Here is a 19,952-nt window from a genome sequence, read left to right on the forward strand (position 1 = left end):
TGTGCAGTGCTCCCATGTTCGCTAGGCCTGGATCAGATTTCCGGCCCCCGGGGAGGGCAGAAATGATGGAGGAAGCATGTGTCCTGGGCTGGGCAGCTGGACCTGGGGGCCTTACCCTGGAACCTGGGGCCTTTCCTGCAAAGGGAATATCCAAGAGCAGGAAGGAAGGAAGTGGGGAGGGGGAGGAAGAGGGAGGAGGGAGAAAGGATGGGACAGGCCCCAGCTGGGAGTGAGTTCTCTCTGGGACTGGCCAAGAAAAGAGGACATCTGGACTGGCCTGGCGGGTCACACTGGCTGGGGCTCAGATGTGTGTGTGGTTCTGGAGGGGGAGGTCAAGAAAAGAGGATGAATGTCCTGGTTTGTGTACCAGGTACAAGAACCTCCTTCCTGGGCTGGATGGGAGCAAAAAGGAATGTTAAGTGCCATTGGGGCCTGGAACATAGTAGGTGTGTCCTGCCTGTTAGTCCCTTCTCCCTGACCTGTCTGCCTGAGCTGTGAGACAATAGACAGCTCACACAGGCTCTTATTGCCTGTGAACTCATGCATTCATTCAATAACCATTATTGAGCACCTATTATGTGTTGGGATCTGGGACTATTAACTTGAATAAGAGCCGGTCCCTGCCCCACAGAGTCAGCCCATAGTGAGGGAAGAGGATGAGTCACCATGCAGTGATGCAGGGAGCACAGGAGCTGTGACAGTTCAGAAGAGGCTCCTGACCCAGCCTGGGAGGTGAGGGAAGGCTCTCAGAGGAAACGATACTCATGTCAGGACCCACAGGACGAGTGGACATTAGCCAGAAGAAAGGGCATGCTGGGGAAGAGGGTTCTAGGTAGAGGGAAGGGCAGGTTCCAAGCTCAGGGTTCAGGGAGAGCAGGGCGATGGCTGCAGCAGAATGTGTGGCAATGCCCAGTGGTATGAGGGGAGGCAGAGCTTTGGGGCTCAGAGGTAGGGCTGTGGATTTTATTCTGAGGGCATTGGGGAGCCACAGAAGGTTCTAGGCAGGGGTCACATGGTCAGAGTGGTATTAGGCCCAGTGGAGGGCGCTCAGGGCCTCCATGGTGTGACCTGCCACCTCTATGACCTCGTCTCTCGCAGCTCTTCTTTGGGGAGCAGCCAGGCTGGAGCATCATGGCCCCTGGTAACTCCTCAGGTTTTCCCATCCCCTTTCTTTGCCACTCCCCTACCTGGGTATTATTTCTCTGGATAAACTAAACCTTTACGCTGAGCATGAAGACATGGCGCAGGGAAAGATGGAGCCACCCACAGTTCCTGTTTCTTTCAGATGAAGGTAGAGAGTGTTGCTAGAATTGTGCGAATCAAGAAGTGAAATAAAAAACAGTTGAGTTAGTTTATGCAGTTTTTCCACTTTTCTGGTAAGAAATACATATGTATGCACATGCTACAAAATACAAACTGTGTAAGTTTGGTGATTCTGCATACGAGTGAAATGCCCGTATATTATAGCATTTAAAACTGGCATCACACAAAATATGGATGAACGGTAAAATTCATGCAACTTATTTAAATTTTAAATTTTTCTTTACTTAGAATGACATTAAACAACAAATAAACAGGGTGAAAAATCGAGAGACTACATGGGAAAGGAAAAAGCTTTATATATATTTAGTTTTCTATTTTGTACCTTTAGTATTATGTCTTTTTCCCTTGCTTTTTGAACAAGGGGCTCTCCATTTTCATTTTGTGCTGGGTCCTGCAATGTAACTGGCCCTGTGGGGAACACCCTTCCAGCTCTATGTTAGGATGGGGGATTGTGAGGGCGGGACTGCCTCCTTTTCTGTGACCACTTCCCAGCTGTTGGGAGGCCTCAGCCCTCCTTGGGGTCCTGCTCTCTTCAGGTGTGCCACAGTCCAGGGTTTGGGACAGTGCTGGGCATCTGGGGAAGCCAGCCCCGCAGGCCTGAAGATGCTGCTGCCTGGGCCTTAGGAAGGGGGCCTCTTCACTGACTACCAGGATGCCATCCAGCCTGGCAAACTTCATGGGGTTCCTGGTGCCCTCCCCTTAAGATTACGCTCCCCAAGGGTGAGACCTGCAGACGGGCCTCAGAAATAGGCTCCTGTGGATCTGGAGATGGGTTTCTGTCTCCCCTCTCCCAGTACCTGTCTCTAGTTAGGTGAGGGAGAGGGGATGGGTTCTCTCTCCTTAGCTTACTTTTTGGGGGACAGTAAAAGAAGGAACGGAAACCCCTTGGCAGTGATCAGCCAGCAGCCCAGCCACCTGTAGGAGGCCCTTGCATTCGAGGCAGAGGGAATGAGGGTGGCATCGCAGCTTGGTGGGAGGAAAGCACCACCTTAACCTGGGTCCCTGAGGAGGGCAGGGAAGGAGCAAGCAGTACAGCGTGCTTAAGACTCCCTCTCCCTCTGTTTGTCCTTGACTGTAGCCCCAGACCCACCAACTTGCCCAAGCTCTCTGACCCTGTTTCCTCCTTCATACCACGGGATAATGACTATACCTTCCCCAAGGACTGTCGTGAGCATGCTCTGAGCTAATCCACAAAAACTTTTAGTGCAGAGCCAGGCATTTAGAGGCTGCCATGGAAGAGGAGGTTGGTGACTCAGTGAGGCCCCCCTCCTTCACCACCGGGAATCCCTGCCATCTCCTCTCTTTCCTCCCAGTCCTCCTCCCTTCCTCTCCACCCTGCTTCTCCACTTCCCAGCTCTGCTGTTCCTCTAGCATACCAGGCCCTCCTCACCTCAGGGCCTTTGCACTTGCTGTTCCCTCTGTAGCTCTGACTGACACTTTATTGTTTCTTGGGTCTTAGCATAAGTGTCACTTCCTCTGGGATGGTGTATCTGAGTGCTGCAGCCGACAGCTCCCTAATGAAGCCATTCTGTTAGGTTCACTGTGCTAATTTTCCACACAGCCCTTGATAGGTGACCATTTTGTTTACTTGTTTGTTTAGTGTTTTGCTCCCCCCCCCTCCAGGCCATGAGCCTCAGGGGAGAGGGCACCTTGTGTGTCTTGTTCCCCGGGCCCTCAGTGACTGACAGCACGTGTAGGGACACCACACAGACAGAGCCCCGCTCTTAGGGACGTCACAGTGTAGTGAGTGAGGCAGGATTGAATAAGCAAACAAATGTTTTGATACGTATTTTTAATTGTGGTGAGAGATTAGTTTGGTGCAAAAGTAATTGCGGTGGTTGCAATTGTTTTTAACCTGTTAAACCACAATTACTTATTTTTTTTAAAGGCTTGACACCATTCATTTTTTTTTTTTCAATTGGGGAAGGGGAACAGGACTTTATTGGGGAACAGTGTGTACTTCCAGGCCTTTTTTTCAAGTCAAGTTGTTGTCCTTTCAATCTTAGTGGTGGAGGGTGCCGTTCAGCTTCAAGTTGTTTCTTAGTTGTGGAGGGCGCAGCTCAGCTCCAGGTCCAGTTGCCGTTTTCTAGTTGCAGGGGGTACTCCCTTGCGGGAGTCGAACCAGCAACCTTGTGGTTGAGAGGATGCATTCCAACCAACTGGGCCATCTGGGAGGCAGCTCAGCTCAAGGTGCTGTGTTCAATTTTAGTTGCAGGGGGCACTGCCCACCATCCCTTGTGGGAGTCGAGGAATCGAACTGGCAACCTTGTGGTTGAGAGCCTGCGCTCCAAACAACTGAGCCATCCGGGAGGCAGCTCAGCTCAGGGTGCTGTGTTCAATCTTAGTTGCAGGGGGCAGAGCCCACCATCCCTTTCGGGACTCGAGGAGTTGAACCGACAACCTTGTGGTTGAGAGCCCACTGGCCCATGTGGGAATCGAACCGGCAGCCTTCAGAGTTAGGAGCACGGAGCTCTAACCGCCTGAGCCACCGGGCCGGCCCACCACAATTACTTTTGCACCAACCTAGTATCATCTTAACCATTTTAAATGTCCAGTTCAGTGGTATTAAGTACATCACATTGTTGTGCAACCACCACAACCATCCCTCTCCAGAGCTCTCATCTTCTACAACTGAAACTCCCCATTCCCTCCACTCCCCGCTCCAGGCAACTACTAATTTACTTTTTGTCTCTATGAATTTGACTCCTCTAGGTAGTTCATATAAGTGGAATCATACAATATTTGTCTTTTTGTGACTGGCTTATTTTGCTTAGCATAATGCCCTCAGGGTTTATCCATGTTGTAGCGTGTGTCAAAATTTCCTTCCTTTTTAAGGCTAAATAATCCATTGTATGTGTATACATGCCATGAACATGGGTGTACAAATATCTCCTCAAGATCCTGCTTTCAATTCTTTTGTGTATATCCCCAGAAGTAGAATTGTTGGATCATATACTAATTCTAGTTTTAATTTTTTACAGTGGCTGCATCCTTTTGCAAACTTTCACATTCTTGCACAGTGCACAAGTGTTCCAATTTTTTCACATCTTCACTAACACTTGTTATTTTCTGTTTATTTCTTTTCATTTTTTTTTAGGAGTCATCCTAATGGGTGTGAGGAGGTCTCACTGGAGTTCTGATTTGCATTTCTCTAATGATTAGGATACACATTTTGAAGGAAATATGTTTTGAGAGAATGGAGGAAAAGGAGCATCTTAGCTCCAGTGGTCTGGAAGGAGGTGGTATTTAAATTGAGGCTTAAAAGAATGGAAGAAAGCAGCCAAAGGGATCTGGTGGAAGAGCACTGTGGGGAGAGGGAACGGTAAATGCAGGGGACCTGAAGTGTGAGTGAGCACTGCAGGAGGAATGGTGAATAATGGGCAAGGGGCTGGTGGTGGGAGGTGTGGTCTGAGGGGGAGGCAGGGCTGGGTGATCTAGGGCTTTAGGCCTCAGAAAGGAGTTTATATTTGCAATTTATAGTAAGCACTGGTTTCCTCAGGTTGTGGGGATGAAGGGGGCAGAGGGGCACACTGGGACAGAGGGGTGGATGGACGGAAAAATGGCTGAGTGGCTGGTGATGTCACAGTGTGCACTTTCTGGCGCTTGGTGCTATGGGTGTGTGCCTGTGTGTGTGTGCACATGGAGGCCTGGTGCTTACATGTGTGTGTCTGGACACAAAGCCCCTGACCATTATCTCAGGAACTTGCTGTGCACCCCCCTCCCACCTGCCCATAATGGCTGCCCCAACCAGGAGCAGGAGAGCGCAGTGTTGCTTCCTGGGCTCCTACCACCTGCCTGGAGCCAGCAGGAAGGATCGGAGCCATACCTAGGGGTTGAGGCTGGTCTATGAAAATGATCGGTCTTTGAAGGTTTGGAGACGAGGGCTTGCCCACCTGCGACCAGGAGATGACTCCATGCCCTACCTTTGCAAGGCAGCAAGGGATACAGGGGGTGGAGGTGTGGCGGAGAAGCAGGGCACACCTGCTACTAGGTGAGCCGAGCCGGCTGCTGCAGTACCGAGAAGGGCCGCGTGGAGGCAGCCGAGGTCGCCGAGCTGCTGAGAGGATGAGAGAGTAAGGAGTCGGAGAGGAAAGGTGGGGTAGACAGAGGGGCGGGTAGGTCTGGGGACGCATGTCTGCGGGGCTCTGCGGTCTGTTTCAGCCTCCAAGTGGCTGTGTGTGTGAGGATAAAATGAAATCATGAGCTCATCGCCATCCCAGTGGCATCTCATTTCATCATTACAGCAACATCTTTACAGACCCCCAAAAGTAGAGGCACTTGCCCAACGTCACTCAGCACAGGGAATCAGCCCAGGCCTGCCCGACCTCTCCTGTGCTCTAATCACTGGCCCACGCTGAATGAGTTTATCTGGAGGGCAGTGCAGATTTGTTCATCTGTCTCCTGGCCTCATCAGAGCACCCTCCTACCTTAGGCAGGGCCAGGACAGACTAGGAGGGAGGCTTGGACTTGTGACCTCCTGGAGGCCCCTGAGGAAGAGGGTTTCAGGGGCCCTGGGATGAGCTCAGATGTATGCCCTCATCACCATGGTAACAACACCCCATAGTAACATCAGGCCTCCTTTCTGACCTTCCCCTCAGGCTGAAAGCTAGGCCAGTATCTAGGAAACCTGGCTGAGCCCCTGGCCTGACTCTGGGGCTCCTGTCACTTCTGCTGAATTTCCTCTGAGGACTGTAAGCTGGGTCCCCCTCAAAAAAACTCCCACTGACCCCGCCCCCCATCCCTATATAAGTGTGTGACTGTGGCAGTTTGGCCATCCCTGGAGGAAAAAACATAGATGGTTTCAGTTGAAACCATTGAACAGAGGGGGAGACTGAGGCCCAGAGAGGAGCAGGAAGTCAGTCAGGATCATGCAGAAAGGCAGGGACTGAGGCCCTGTTTGTTTTTATCTGGAAAAGGCTAGAGGACCCCAGACAGGGAGTCAGTAAGATGAATCACACAGATTGGAGACTGAGGAATCAGAAGGACAGTGATCTGGCCTCTGTCTCCAGAAAGTTCTCCCTGATGACCTCCTCTGCCACCACTGTCAGAAATGGCCTCAGAGTTCCCTTGACACTTTGTCTGGTCAGGAAGGCTAAAATTTCACTATGAGTTGCTTAAAGGGACCTCAGACCCTCAGTCCATTCTCTTGGTCAGCTTAGAAATCCCTTCTTTAACCCCCTGACAGTCAGTTGCCCATCTTTCTTGCACGCCTCATGTAATTGGGAGCCCACTGCCTTAAAAGGCAAACTGTTCCATTGTAGGGCAGTTCCTTCTAGTGAGACCAAACTGGCTTCCTGTGCTGTCCAACTGTTGGAAATAGCTCACCCTGGGATCACAGAACAGTGCCTCTACCTGCTGCATGAAGGCTCCAGTGGGTGGCAGAGAGGACTATACCCTCCCACCCCCATGCCAGCCTTCTCTCCAGATTAAATGGTCCCAGTTCCCCATAAATAATATTTCCAGCCCTTCATCTCCTGAGTAGCTCTCCTGAGCAGTTCTCCCAAATGCACAAATCTTAAGTATACCATTGGTTGAGTTTTTCTTTAAAAAATTTTTTTTTTTTTTAAAGGAGGGTGCAGCTCACAGTGGCCCATGCTGGGATCGAACTGGCAACCTTGGTGCTACCAGCACCATGCTCTAACCAACTGAGCTAACCGGCCACCCCCATTGGTTGAGTTTTGACAAGTGCATATACACTCTAGCTCCTATCAAGTTAAAGAATATTTTCATCACTATAGGAAGTTTCCTAGTCACCCCCTGCTCCACTGATTTCTTTCCACAATGGCCCATTCTAGAACTTCATAAAAACAGAATTATGCAGTATCTACTCTTTTTGTGTCAGGCTTATTTCATTCAGCATAATGTTTTGGAGATTCATTGGTAGTTTGTTCTTTTTTATTGCCAAGTAGAATTCTGTTGTATGGATGTATAACAGTTTGTTGATCCATTTGCCTCTTGATGGATACCTTGGGATATTTCTCATGGACAGATGAATGGATGGATGCCCAGCTAGGTCTCCCTGACCCTGAACTTGTACAGTTGCTTTATTGGAACCTGGATGTTGGCTTTTCCATCTGTCCTCATTAAATTTTATCTTGTTGGTTCTGACTTAACCCTCTAGCCAGTCCTGATAATGATGAGAGTAGCAAACTCACATATACTTACCATGTGCCATACTTACCATATACTTTACCACTGAGCTAACCTATTCAGACTTCAGAACCACTCTACAAGGGATCTACTATTATCCCCATTTTAGAGATGAGGAAATTGAGGCACAGAGAGGTTAAGTAACTTGCCCAAGTTGACGCAGTCATAAATGACAGCGCTGGGATTAGAACCCAGGTAGTTTGGATCCAGACATTGTGGTCTTAGCCACTCACTCTGTTGCCTCTTTTTGGCTTCTGAAGTCATCTCCCTCCATCTTCCAGTTTCTGTAAACACGTTGTACATGCCTCTAGGTCTTCATTCAAATTATTGGTCAAAAAACAAACACGGAAAGCCTATGGATCAGCTAAGTCTAGGGCCGAGGACAGAGCTTGGTGGCATGCCTCTAAAGGTCTCCTTTTGCACTGCCCTTATTCTATTTATCAGTAATCCTTGATGGTGACTTCTGTATCAGCTGCAAAGCCAGGGACCTGGGATCTAGCTGTGGCTTTCCACCGTGGTCTCAGTACAGCGTTCATCAAACATGCCTCTGCAATCTCTACACAGCCAGCACTGCATGTCAGTCCCCAGATTTACCTGCCCAGGGGCTGAAGAACAAAGGGAACAGAATGGGGTTGGGGTAACGCTTGGTTGAGCCCATGTGGGCACCCAGTGGCTCGTCATAGCCCCTGGATCTTGGCCCAGTGTCTAGCATGTAGTAGGTACTCAACAGATGCTTGTTAATTATTTTATTGAAGGCCACTTAATTTTATTTTTTATTGCAGTAAAATATACGTAACATAAAAGTTACAATTTTACCCATTTTTAAGTGTACAAATTCAGGGGCATTAGGTAGATTATAAGTGTTGTGTAATCATCACCACTATCTATTTCTAGAACTTTTTCATTATTACAAACAAAAACTCTGTGCCCATTAGACAATACCTCTCCATTCATCCCTCCCCCTCAACCCCTGGTACCCTCTATTCTACTTTATGTTTCTATGAATTTAGCTATTTAGATATTTCTTATAAGTGGAAATATACAATATTTGTCCATTGGTGTCTGGTTTATATCACCATAATGTTTTCAAGGTTCATCGCTGCTGTAGATGTGTCAGAATTTCATTGCTATTAAAAGCTGAATAATATTCCATTGTATGTGTACACCACATTTTGTTTCTCCATTTATCTGTCAGTGGACACTTAGGTTGTTTCTACCTTTTGGATATTGTGAACAATGCTGCTATGAAGCTTGTTAATTACTATTTCATAATCCCTCTCTAATCAGGGTCTCCCCAACCATTTTCACTGTGATGATTCTTGTCAAGGTCTCCAGTGAGCTCCATGTCACTAAATTCAAGTGTCAATTTTCAGTCCTCATCTCACTTGATCCATCAGCAGCAGTTGACCCGGTTCATCTCTTTCCTCTTTGACATTGTTTCTTCACTTGGTTATAGGATCCCACATTCTCCTGCTTTTCCTCTACCTCTCGGGACACTCTTTCTCGGCCCCCCTTCTTGTTTCTCCCCTTTCTCCTCCCCCACCTCTTAATGCGGGAGGCCCTCAGCTCCCCATTCTTGGTCCTCTGACACCCATTCCCCCACTCCTGGGTGGCCTCATCACTCCTCTCGAATGTACATCTGTAGCCCAGGCTGCTTGCCTAGCTGACATCTCCTCTTGGGTGGCCAATTGACAGCTCAAACTCAACTGATCCAAAAGTGAGCACCTGCTTTTTCTCCTCTAACACATTCTTCCCCACTTCCCCCCTTAGTTCCTGGCAGCTCCATCCTTCCTGTTGCTCAGGTCCTGAATTTTGCTTCACTCTGGACTCCTTTCTTTCTCTTACACCCCACACCCAGTCCCTCAATTCATCTATTGGCTTTACCTTCAAATACATCCAGAATCTGGCCACTTCTCACCTGTTTCCACTCTGGTGCGAGTCTGCATCAACCCTCCCCTGGAATTCTGCAGTAGGCGCCTGCTGGTCTCCAGGCTCAGCCCCTTCAATCTATGCCCAGCTCAGGAGCCAGAGAAATCATTTAAAAATATAAGTCAAATCAGGTCAGTCCTCTGCGCCAAACCTTGGGTGGCTCTTCATGTCACTAAGAGTCAAAGCTTAAGTCCTTACAATGGCCTACGAGGCCCTATGTCATCTGGCCGCCCCTGCTAGCTCTCTACCTCATCTCCTGCACTTTCCCCTTGTTCTCTTTGTGCCTTGCTGTTCCAATACCATACCAGGCACACTCCCACCTCAGGGCCTTTGCACTGGCTATTTTTGTGCCTTGGAAATCTCCTCCTCCAGAGAGCTACACGACAAATTCCCTTACCTCTTTCTTGTCTTTGCTCAAATTCACCTTCTCAAAGTGTCTATCAATAGCATTCTATTTAAAGTTGCAGTATTCCTCGTCCTGTCCACATTCCTGATCCCCTTTATGCTGCCCCATTTCCCCTGTAGTACTTATCATTATCTATAATATTATAAATTTTACTTATTTATTGTGTTCATTGTTTTTTTTTCTCCTCCCACCTCCACTGGAAATGATTCAGGAGGGCAAGGATTTTCTTCTCTTTTGTTTACTGACATGATTCACCCAGAATAGTACTTGGTACAGGTAGGGCCTCAGCAAAAATTTGTTGAATGAATAAATGAAAGAAGGAAGAAAGTATGATAATTTGGGAGGAGGTCTGCAATCTAAAAACGAGTTCAACCAAGAAAATGTGGGCTTCGGTTGTCGTGGATATTGGTGCTGTTTGCTGTGCAGCAGCCATTCTCCTCTCGGTAACTTTTCCCCTGTTTTCGTTTGGGACACATCCCCTCCCACCACCATTCTATATGGATTGCCAGGAGCTGACTCCACTCCTCACTCCAAGGAGGGCAGTGACACTTTAGGCCACAGGGATTGGTTCTGGGCTGGCCATGATGTATTCAACCAGCTGGGCCAATGAGACTGAATTCTGAGAATTTTGCTTGTATTCTAGGCATGGGGGGAAGCCTTCTGCCCTCAAAGCCAGACATAAACTCAGAGCTACTTTAGCCATTTTGACACTTTGTTGGAAGAGCTTGCCTGGAAATGAAGCCAGCACAGAGGACTACTGGCTACAGATGTGGAGAAAGACCCCACTTGGGAGCCTGGATTCAGTAGTGCCTGTGGCTGGATCTACTCCTGGACTTTCCATTTACATAAGGCCCTCCCTTTGCATTGAAGCCAGTTTCTGTCACTTGCAACCACTTATACTGTACCTGCCTGAGTTCCTGAATTGGGAAGTGAGGAAGGGGCGGAGTAGGGCCCTGCAGGGTGTGTAGGGTGGGTGGCCTCAGTGGTGGTCCCAAATGAGAGGGGCATACAGAGGGCCCTTGATGATTAGTGCTGAATGCAGTGTGGGGGTGGTGATGGAAACAGATTTTTCTTGGCCCTGTACTAGAGGAGTTCTCAAGCTTTAAGGGGAGGACATAGACACTAAAGGGGCAACACAGACTGAGGGCTCCTGCTATACCAGCTGCAAGCCAAGCTCAGATGGCTCGTGCCCAAAGTTGGGACGGGAAATAGGAAGGGGAGCTCTCCCTGACAGAACTCATTCCTGAGCTGCCACTCTCCCCACCTCCACTGCAGGCGGAAGAGCCCAGTTAAAGTACACACTCAGGGATTGGAGTCTGGGCTTTGACACTTACTAGAATTATGTTCTGGGGTTAGGGCACAACTTTCCCAGTTTCAGTCTTCATAGGTAAAACGGGATGAATGATGTCCACCTTACAGGGTTGCTGTGAGGATGAAATGAGCTAATGTGTGAAATGAGATCATGCCAAGAATTTAGCATGAACCTGGCTCACGGAACACTCAATAAAAGTCAGGGGCTGTGATTACTGTCATCAGTGGTCTCACCTAGCCAGTGATTATGCCAGGTGGGGTAGGTACAATGCTTGTAGGCACCAGCAGGTGGCGTCCTGACCCCAAAAGAGCCCATTCCTTCACGGACTGTGTTCTGAAGGGCTCTGGAAGGAGTTGCGCGGGGTGGCCTTTCGGATCTCGGCCAGTTAGACCCCTGCCTTCCCGGCTACGGTGGGGAGAGGTACCTGCACTCCGCTCAGATCCGAGGAAGAGGGGGCCTACGTCACCATGGGATCGTCAGTGGATTCTCGGTTTTCCATCCGTATTGGGGAAGAGCATGGCCTTCGGAGACACTTGGGCCAAGTTGAGGAAATACTCAGGTTGGACCAGGTCAAGTACTTCCAGAACCAACGAGCATCCCAGCGCGGAGGCTGGTTACAAAGGGCCTGCGGGTGGACCTTGGGGCGCCGCTGGGTGTGGTGCTGAGGCATTGGGATGACCCATATGACCTCTATTCACTTCCTTTCTGTGTGAGAGAGAGTGGGGCTGCCTGGCGCCGAGGACCCAAGACCGTGCTCAGCCCCGTGACACGCGACGCTCTGGTAATTCTGAGTTGGGCCAGCAGACGGAGATAGCGAGACGCCTGGGCCTCGCAAGGCCCCCCTCACGCAGCCGGGAGCTCGCCCTCCTGGGAACCACCCCGGCGCCTCCCTGGGCAGGAGTAGACTTGTCGCTTTGAAAAAGGCTTGCCCTACTCCCTCCCGCTGGGCTTCTTGGGGGCAATGCGTGGGATGAGGGGAGGGTCAGCTTCAACCCTAACTTCGCATGTCCCCAGCTATGCCCTAGCCTCTCAGGGCCTCCGTAACTTGGATGGGATCTGCTGACTCCTCTGACCCTAGCAGCTCCGACTTCCTGGGGTAGGGTGGTGTTATCTCCCCAACCTTAAAGCTCCTCTCCCTAAGCCCCCATTAACTCAGGCTTGGATGGGCAGCTGGACCTCCAGAAGCAGGGGAGTGCCCACCCCGTAGCACCCTGGCCAGTTCCCGGCATTCCCCTGGACAGGCTCCCGGGGCTCACAAAGGCCCTCAGACAAAGTTCTAGGCCAGGCTTTGCCTGTGCCTTGGGCCCACAGCCGGCTGGCTGTAGGCACTGCAAGTCCCTGGCACTCCTTGTGGGGCTTTGTCCACCAGCCCGGGACCAGTGCTGGCAGGGCCACATTTGCTGGGGGAGGGGTGGGACAGGCAGCTCTCAGAGCTTGAGCAGTCACCCTTCTGTCCTACCCATGGCTGTGCTCCCCTCGAGGCGACCTTCCCCCACCTCATGCTGGCTCAGGCAGTGCCCTCTCCCCACTGGCCTTCTCCTCTTGCCTGTAAGTCCAAATCCTTATCTTCTTCAGTGACCTGCTCCTATTCTACCATTCATTCATTCATTCATTCATTCATTCATTCAGCAAATACTTACTGAGCTCCTACTATACTCCAGGCCCTTGCTAGATGCTGGCAATCCAGCAATAACAAGATACACAGTTCCTGCCCTTTTTGGAGTTCACAGTTTAGGGAGGTAGTTGGCAGAAGACTAGTAGAACCCATCCCTAAAATATGATTTCACTTTGTGATAAATGGGGTGAAGCAAATAGGTTGTTTGTTTCAGGAAACTCCACCTACAAGGATATTTCCCCTTGAGCTGTAGAGGGAAGGACTTTGTCTGGGCCCTGCCCTCACCCCCTCTCAGGGCCTGGCACACAGGCACATAGTAGGTGCTCAGTAAATGTTGTTGAATGAATGGATGAATCATCACCTCACAGCTAGGAGCTGTCTGGTGAGAATGATCTTTCCTTCCCACACTCCTTCCCAGCTAACCCAGGAGTTGTAGGTAACGTTGGGGATTGTACAAATCAGACCCTTAAGCTCCAAAAACACCCCTTCCTCCCAGGCCTCTATGGCTCCCTGCTTAGCTCCTTACTGCATGGCTTCCCTATGTGGGCCCTGTCAGAGTCCCATGGCCCCTGTGTGGATTCACTTATGACCCCTATTCCTCCATTCTTTGGGTGCTTACTGTATGTTGACCCTGGGCTCAGGAACTGGGGACCTAGAGAGGAGTGAGAAGGGTCCTTGCCCTCATGGCGTACCCAGTCCAGACAGTAATGATACAACGTGATGCGTACTGTGATGGGGGAAGATGGCACTGTGTGGGCCTGGAGTGGGGTGTGCCCAGCCTGGGGGAAACCTCCTCAGAGAGACCTTCTCTGACCACCTTGCTGAAGTAGTCCCCACGCTTCCAGCTAGGTGCTATCACATCCCCCCCTTTTTTTGGTTTTAAAGTACTTTTTAGCACCTGCAGTTCTCTTCTTTATCTGTTGGTGTGTTCTTTATCTGAGAGCTTTGCTGAGTGCCTACTATGTGCCAGCCAAAGGGGTAGGCCCTGGGGAAACAGAAGCGAAAGAACAAATGTCCTGCCTTCCTGGAGCTTATGGTCTAGTGATGATAGTGATGGTAGGGAGACAGACAATAACCAGAATAAGCAAGAAAATGTGGTGTACAAACATCTGTTATAGAGGAAAAGGAAGCAGACAAAGGGAAGACATGGAGGAGGGATGGGTAATATTTTAGGTAGGGTGGTTGGGGAAGGTGGCATCTGAGCAGAGAGCTGAAGGGGGTGAGGTGAGTCTAGTGTTGCAGGCAGAGAGAATAGCAAGTGCAAAGGTCCTGAGGCTAGGAACAGTGAGGAGGCCAGAGTGGCTAGAGAGGAGTGAGGTCAGAGAGGTGACAGGGGCCAGGTCATATAGGACCTTGTAAGCCTGGCAAAGACTTGGTTTAACATTTAGTGACATGGGAGCCATTGGAAGATTTGGAGCAGGAGTGATATGATCTAATGTACATTTAACATGATCCCTTTGGCTGCTGTGTTGGGAATGTTGGTAGTGGGGCTGGGTGGAAGCAGCAGGACCAGTTAGGAGGCTAATAATGGTGGCTCAGGACAGGATGGTGGCTGTGGAGCTGATGAGAAGTGGCCAATTTGGGACATACTTTGAAAGTAAACCCCGTAGGATTTACTTGGATGTGAGGTGTGAGAGAAAGAGAGGGAAGGATGACTCGCAGGTGTTTGGCCTGAGCTGAGGGAAGGATGGTAGTAACATTTTCTGTGATGAGGAAGAGGAGATCAGTTTGGGTTGGGATGAGTTGGAGCTGTCCTTTGGATATCCTAGTGGAGACGTTAGGTCAGCAGTTGGGTCTGACCTCAGGGGGAAAAGGTTGGGGCTGGAGAATCACACACTGAGAATCATCAGGGTTTAAATGGGCTTTGAAGGCAAGGAGGTCTCCCCAGGGGATAGAGTGAGGTAGAGAAGAAGATGGAGGACTGGGCCCTGGGCGCTTGGGCACGTGGAGGTCAGGAGGGGGAGGAGGAACCAGCAAAAGAGGATGAGAAGGTAGGAGGAATACTAAGGCAGTAATGAGTCCTGGAAGTCAGGGGAAGAAAATATTTCAAGGAGGAAGGGGTATATCAAATGTTAAGATTGTGTTAAGATGAGACCTGAAAATTGACTGTTGGGTTTGGCATTTATGGTGATCACTGGGAACCAGGTCACAGTCAGTCTATCTAGTTCCTTTATACCAATATTAGAAAGAGGCAGGCCCTCCAGGTAACCCTATCTGTGCAGGCACACAGAAGGGAGATACCTCAGTATAAAGGACAAGGCATCCCTCCCCCAGCCAGATGTAGCCTTGTACCGGGCACACAACAGAGTGAGGGGACAGCAGGCTGGATTTTAGCTCCCTCTCCATCCCTTGTGAATCTCAGGTACATTTGTACAGTGTGCAACCTGTACACCTGTACTCAGCAGCTGTGATCATGACCTTGATGAACTGTATCAGTGGAATGGGCATGAGTGAGGGGATGAGACTCAGATTGGAGTGCATTCAAGAGAGAATGGAATAGGAATTGGAGAGCATGGACAACTTTTTCAAGGAACTTTGCTGTAATGGGGAAAAAGAAATGAGACAGTAGCTGGAGGGTTGAGAAGAATTATTTGAGTGATGGTTAATGAAAGAGAAGGCATTGCTGGTCCCCTGCCTGTAAAGTGAGGTTGTTAAAAATATTTGGGGTGTATAAGTGTGGGAGGGGTCCTAGAACATTACATTTGAGGTGGGAAGTGTCAGGCGAGGACACTGGACAGGGGCTGGGGCCTTTCTCTTGGAGGTGCTGGGGGCAAGGGTGGGGTTGGCGCATGACTGGGCACAGAGTAGGTACTCACTGAGCATTCCGGGATTGGCCTGGGGAATCCCTACCTCGCCTCTCCTCCCCGGGCTTCCGTCTCCCAGCTGGAAGATGGGAGAATTGGGTGTTTCGGGTTATCTATGAGCCAAGCCTCCTCTGGGTCCAGGTTTGGATCCAAATGCCTTCTTCCAGTTGATGGGTCTGATTCTGGCCTCTTCTCCTCTCTGATGTCCTATACTGTTCAGGCTGAGGAAGAACAGGAGGCCCTGCTTAGGCCTGGGGAGGCAGGGGGTCTGGTAGAGGCCTCACAATGGTAGAGGCTGCGGGAGGCTGAGAGGGCCAGGAACTGTGTCCCCCGCCCCTACCCCTGCCCCTGCCCCTGCCTAGCCTCCAGCACCAGCCTTTTGACCCACCCTTAGGGGAGTGGGGGGAGGTGAGGGAGGAGGAAAGGGAATTCATTTGGAGGAATGGGAGAAGTTGCAGATTCTTCTTTTCCTGGAGGGCTGCTGGGTTATATAGTGTGTTTTGGCTGCTGGGTGAGAGGATGCTGACCCTGTTCTCTTTCAAGAGGCAGAAGTAGCTACAAGAAATAATAATAGTAACTCTCTCTCCTATATCTGTGGCCCCCAAAGCACTCTTTCACACAGAGCCCACCTGTGGCCTTGTGACAGCCCTTTCAGTTCTTTGAGCTAGTTCCACTTGACATGGGAAAGTGAGGTTCAGGGACAGGATCTAGCTTCCCATGGCCACACAGCCAGGAAGCAGCAAAGGCCAGACTAGAACCCAGGTCTCTCAGCCTGGGCCTGCTCATGCAACAGGCTCCCAGAGCTGCCAAGGATGGGGAGCAGATCCAGACCAGGGACTGGTTCTGGGCAACAGCCTGGACCAGATTAAGTGGAGAGGCTGCTGTATCTCCCTCCTTCCGTCTCTCCCTCCCCCGCCCTCCATTCTTTCCTTTCACTTGTATTTATTAACCCATACTGTGTGTTGGGTGCTAAGGATACATGTGAACAAGGCAGACCTTGCCTTCAGGAGGCTCAGAGTTCATCTCAGTGGACAAAGATGAAATAATGCATTCAATGAGTAAGTCACTCATTACAACTAGAATAGCCATGGCCTGTTTGTTAGTGCATCTGTGTGTCAGGTTTTTGGTGGGTGGGCTCTGAGAAATCAGCTCCTTTTATCTCCATCCCAGCTGCACAGGGAGAGGTTATGACCATCCTCATTGGGTAGATGAGAAAGTGGAAGCTCAGAAAGGTGGTTCAACTGTGACTTGAGGTCCTGAGGATGAGGAGTGTGGAAATAAAGCCGTTACCATGGTTCCCCGAAAATAAGACCTAACCGGAAAATAAGCCCTAGCATGATTTTCAGGATGACCTCCCTTGAATATAAGCCCTAATGAGTCTTTTGGAGCAAAAATTAATATAAGACCCGGTCTTATTTTTGGGGAAACACAGTACCTCCATTACCCCCCATAGCCGGTTGCCAGTTGCCAGCCATCCCTGCCTACAGCTAGCAGAGGGCAGAAGGTACAGGGTAGGACAACAGAGAAGCCATGCTCCCTCTGTGCCCTTTCAGAAGATCCTGAATACCTGCAACAGAGTGGTCCCTTGTTTCTGGGCTCTGTGGGGATGTCCTAGGGTTTGATGGGCAGTGAAGGGGTGTGGTCAGAGTGCCCTTTCAACTGCCCAGCAGTGTTTGTAGGGTCAGACTTCCTGGGACTTTAAGCAAGTGGCTATGCCTCAGTTTCCTCAACTGTAAAATGGGTTGCAGGAGTGTTTTGAGGGTTAAATTTAACACATGGAAAGCACTTAGTGTGGACTCTGGCACATTGTAGATGTAGTTAATAGCAGAATTATCACCGTCGTTGCTGAAACTGCAGCTCTAGCTGTGGCCCAATTTGAAGAGGGAGGGGACTAATTCTACCTCAGATCCTGCACCTCCAATTACTGCTACAGCATAGACACCCCTCATAGGTCAGCAAGTCCTCTTTTCTCTCAACCTCTGTTTCCTAAGAAGAGAGTCCCTAACCTGACTGTGTGTGTATGGGTAGAAAGAAGGTCAGAGGGAGCTTCATGGAGGAAGGGGCATTTAAGCAGGGATTTGAGGATTGAGTAGGAGTTCATGGAGAACAGCAGGATCAAGGCCTGACCAGGCAGAGGGTGGAATACCTGTAAAGATCTGGAGGTGGGAAGGAGCTGGTATAGTAGTAAACAGCCCCTGGAGGACTGGAGTGGAAGGAGAGAGGTGGAAAGTGGCTTCCTGTGGTAGGGTGAGCACCCTTCTCTGTGGGACTGGGTCTGCTCACCCTCCCCTCCACCCCATAGCTCCTGCTCTCGCTAGATCCCTATGAGCAGGGCCCTTTATTACCTCTCTGAGAGGTGCAGTCTTACCCTGCAAGAGCCTCACAGCCAGGAAGTTCTTCCTTGTGTCTAGCCCAGGTACAATACTGTCAACTTTCTTCTTTGGAGCTAGGGTCTTGGGATGGGGGTAGGACTTCACAGCGGTGACTATCATGGGGGAGGGTGTGTGGGGCAGGGTCCTTGAGAGATGGTTTACACAGTCCAGAGCACCCTTGGTCTCTCTGCCGAGGGCAGCCATGCCCTAACCTGTGCTGGAGCTCTGCGTCCCTCATTGGACCCACTCCTCACCTCCCCCCGCAGGGTCTCTCCCTTTTGTCCTTCTCTCCTGTATCCACCCCTTCCAGCTCTGTCCCTAGCCCTCCTTCTAACCGCATACTCCGGTCTGTCTGTCCCTCTGTCTGTCTCGGTGATAGGTAGGTAGGGAAGGCTCTGCCTCTCTCTTTCTCTCTCTGGGATCAGCCACCTTGCCTGCCCCCTGCACTCCTCCCTCCCTCCTCCGCTGTCAGGGTCGGGTCTCCCCTGGGTGTGGAGGGCAAGGACCGCTCCCTCTTTCACCTGGAGGAGGGCTCAACGGATCCGAGGGCTCAGGGTCCGGGCCCGCAGGGTCCTGCCCAGGGGGCGGGGGTTAGAGGACAGCTGGGGCCGGCAGGGCTAGGAAGGTGGGGGGCGGAACCTCGCGGTGCTCCCTTCCCCCACTTTCTTAAAGGGCCGGCACGGGGCTGTGCTGGACGGGGCTGGCTGCACCCTCCCGGGCTGGGTCAGGGCGCACAGTCCAGCCCTTGGTGTGGAGGCGTGACGGGCCAGCCGGCTAGGGTGGTCACTGTCGCCTCCTGGCTCCGCTCCCGCCACCCGCCGCCTGCAGTACCCCCACCCTTCCCCTCCCTTCCCGCTCCTCCCTCCCTCCTTCTCTCCTTCCGTTCCTCCCTCCTACCGTCAGTCCCCCCATCTCTGCTCAGCTTCTCCACAGCGCGGCTCAGACACCCGAAGGGACAGAAGCGGGCACAGGAGCCCCGACAGGCGGCAGCGGAGGAGTGGGACGGTCAGTCCAGCGGCGGCCTCTGCATGGCCCCGCCGTGAGAGGCTGGACCCAGCGACTGGGGCCAGGAGCGGTGAGTGGGGCCGCGGGGCCACCTTGTCCCCAGGGCCCCGCATGCTCCGGGACCCCGCCCCTCCCGAAGCCAGGCTGGGGGCCTGTGAGGGGGTGCCGGGGGTGGGACACGCTTGTTGGGAGGCGGGCGCCGCCCTCCGCCCTCCGTGCCAGCCAGGCTCTGCTAACAAAGCTACATTTCGAGATCAATTCTGTGGTGGCTGGAGCATCCGAAGGATACGGTTGTCATGGAGATAGGGCGAAAGAGGAAGCCCCGGGATGGCCAGGTCTGGGCCAGGGAGTGCGGGCACTACTACAGAGCCCCAGGCCAGCCTGAAGGGAGGGTCAGGGCCGGCTGGCCCAATTGTCTCCTGGATTCTGTCTCCTGATCCCCCCTGAGTGTAAATGTGTGTATTGAGGGGTATCAGTGAGAGCTCGGTTGCTGGGGACCTGGGGTGTTGGGTGCTGGGCCTGCCAGCAGCCACCTTTACCACCGAGCAGCTTTGAGGATTTATTTCTGTTTCCAGTTTTCCAACTTTGACAGCCTGGCTTGGCAGCCAGGCCTCATGGGCTCTGAGCTCTGCCGCTAAAGCAGGGGCTTGCATGGGGGCGTGGCAGGCAGTGGGCAAGGCAAGCGGCACATAATGGCTGTGGCAGCCGCAGGGAGGAAGGGGTCCTTGGAGCCTGCTTCTGGGGCTGGGGTGGGGCAGGGAGTCCAGATATGGGACCACCCTGCCCAGCTGATCCCCTCCTAGGAGAAGGTATATTGACTCTTGCTGTCCCTGGAGGATCTGGGGGCTCTCTGAGTCAGAACTGAGGGTATTGTTTCTTCACAGGCTGGGGGGGCCACTACTTCAGCCCACCCCTTCATCTTGAGACCAGTTTTGGGGAGCCTTAGAAGAACTGGAGGCAGAAGCCCCAGCCACAATGGAAATGGGTCTGAGATTCCTGGCCGGCTCAAGATAAGCCAGGCTGAGCTTGATGTGTA

General features: G+C 51.4%; 1 protein-coding gene across 6 annotated transcripts in view; it reads left to right on the top strand.

Annotated features, from left to right (window-relative positions):
- Positions 1-19,952, top strand: part of PSD2 (pleckstrin and Sec7 domain containing 2) — a 73,926-nt gene that overhangs the window by 8,838 nt on the left and 45,136 nt on the right. For 5 of the 6 annotated variants that reach the window (XM_074313619.2, XM_088798644.1, XM_088798645.1 and 2 more), the window contains one exon: positions 18,834-18,986. The gene's annotated coding sequence lies outside the window, so the exon portion shown is untranslated. Of the gene's footprint in view, positions 1-18,833; positions 18,987-19,800; positions 19,950-19,952 lie in introns of those variants that run through there. The other variant, XM_088798646.1, reaches the window with a different exon arrangement.

Source organism: Rhinolophus sinicus, chromosome 5 (assembly GCF_057876585.1).
Source record: "Rhinolophus sinicus isolate RSI-liver-muscle chromosome 5, RSI-T2T, whole genome shotgun sequence".
NCBI classification, from domain to species: Eukaryota; Metazoa; Chordata; class Mammalia; order Chiroptera; family Rhinolophidae; genus Rhinolophus; species Rhinolophus sinicus.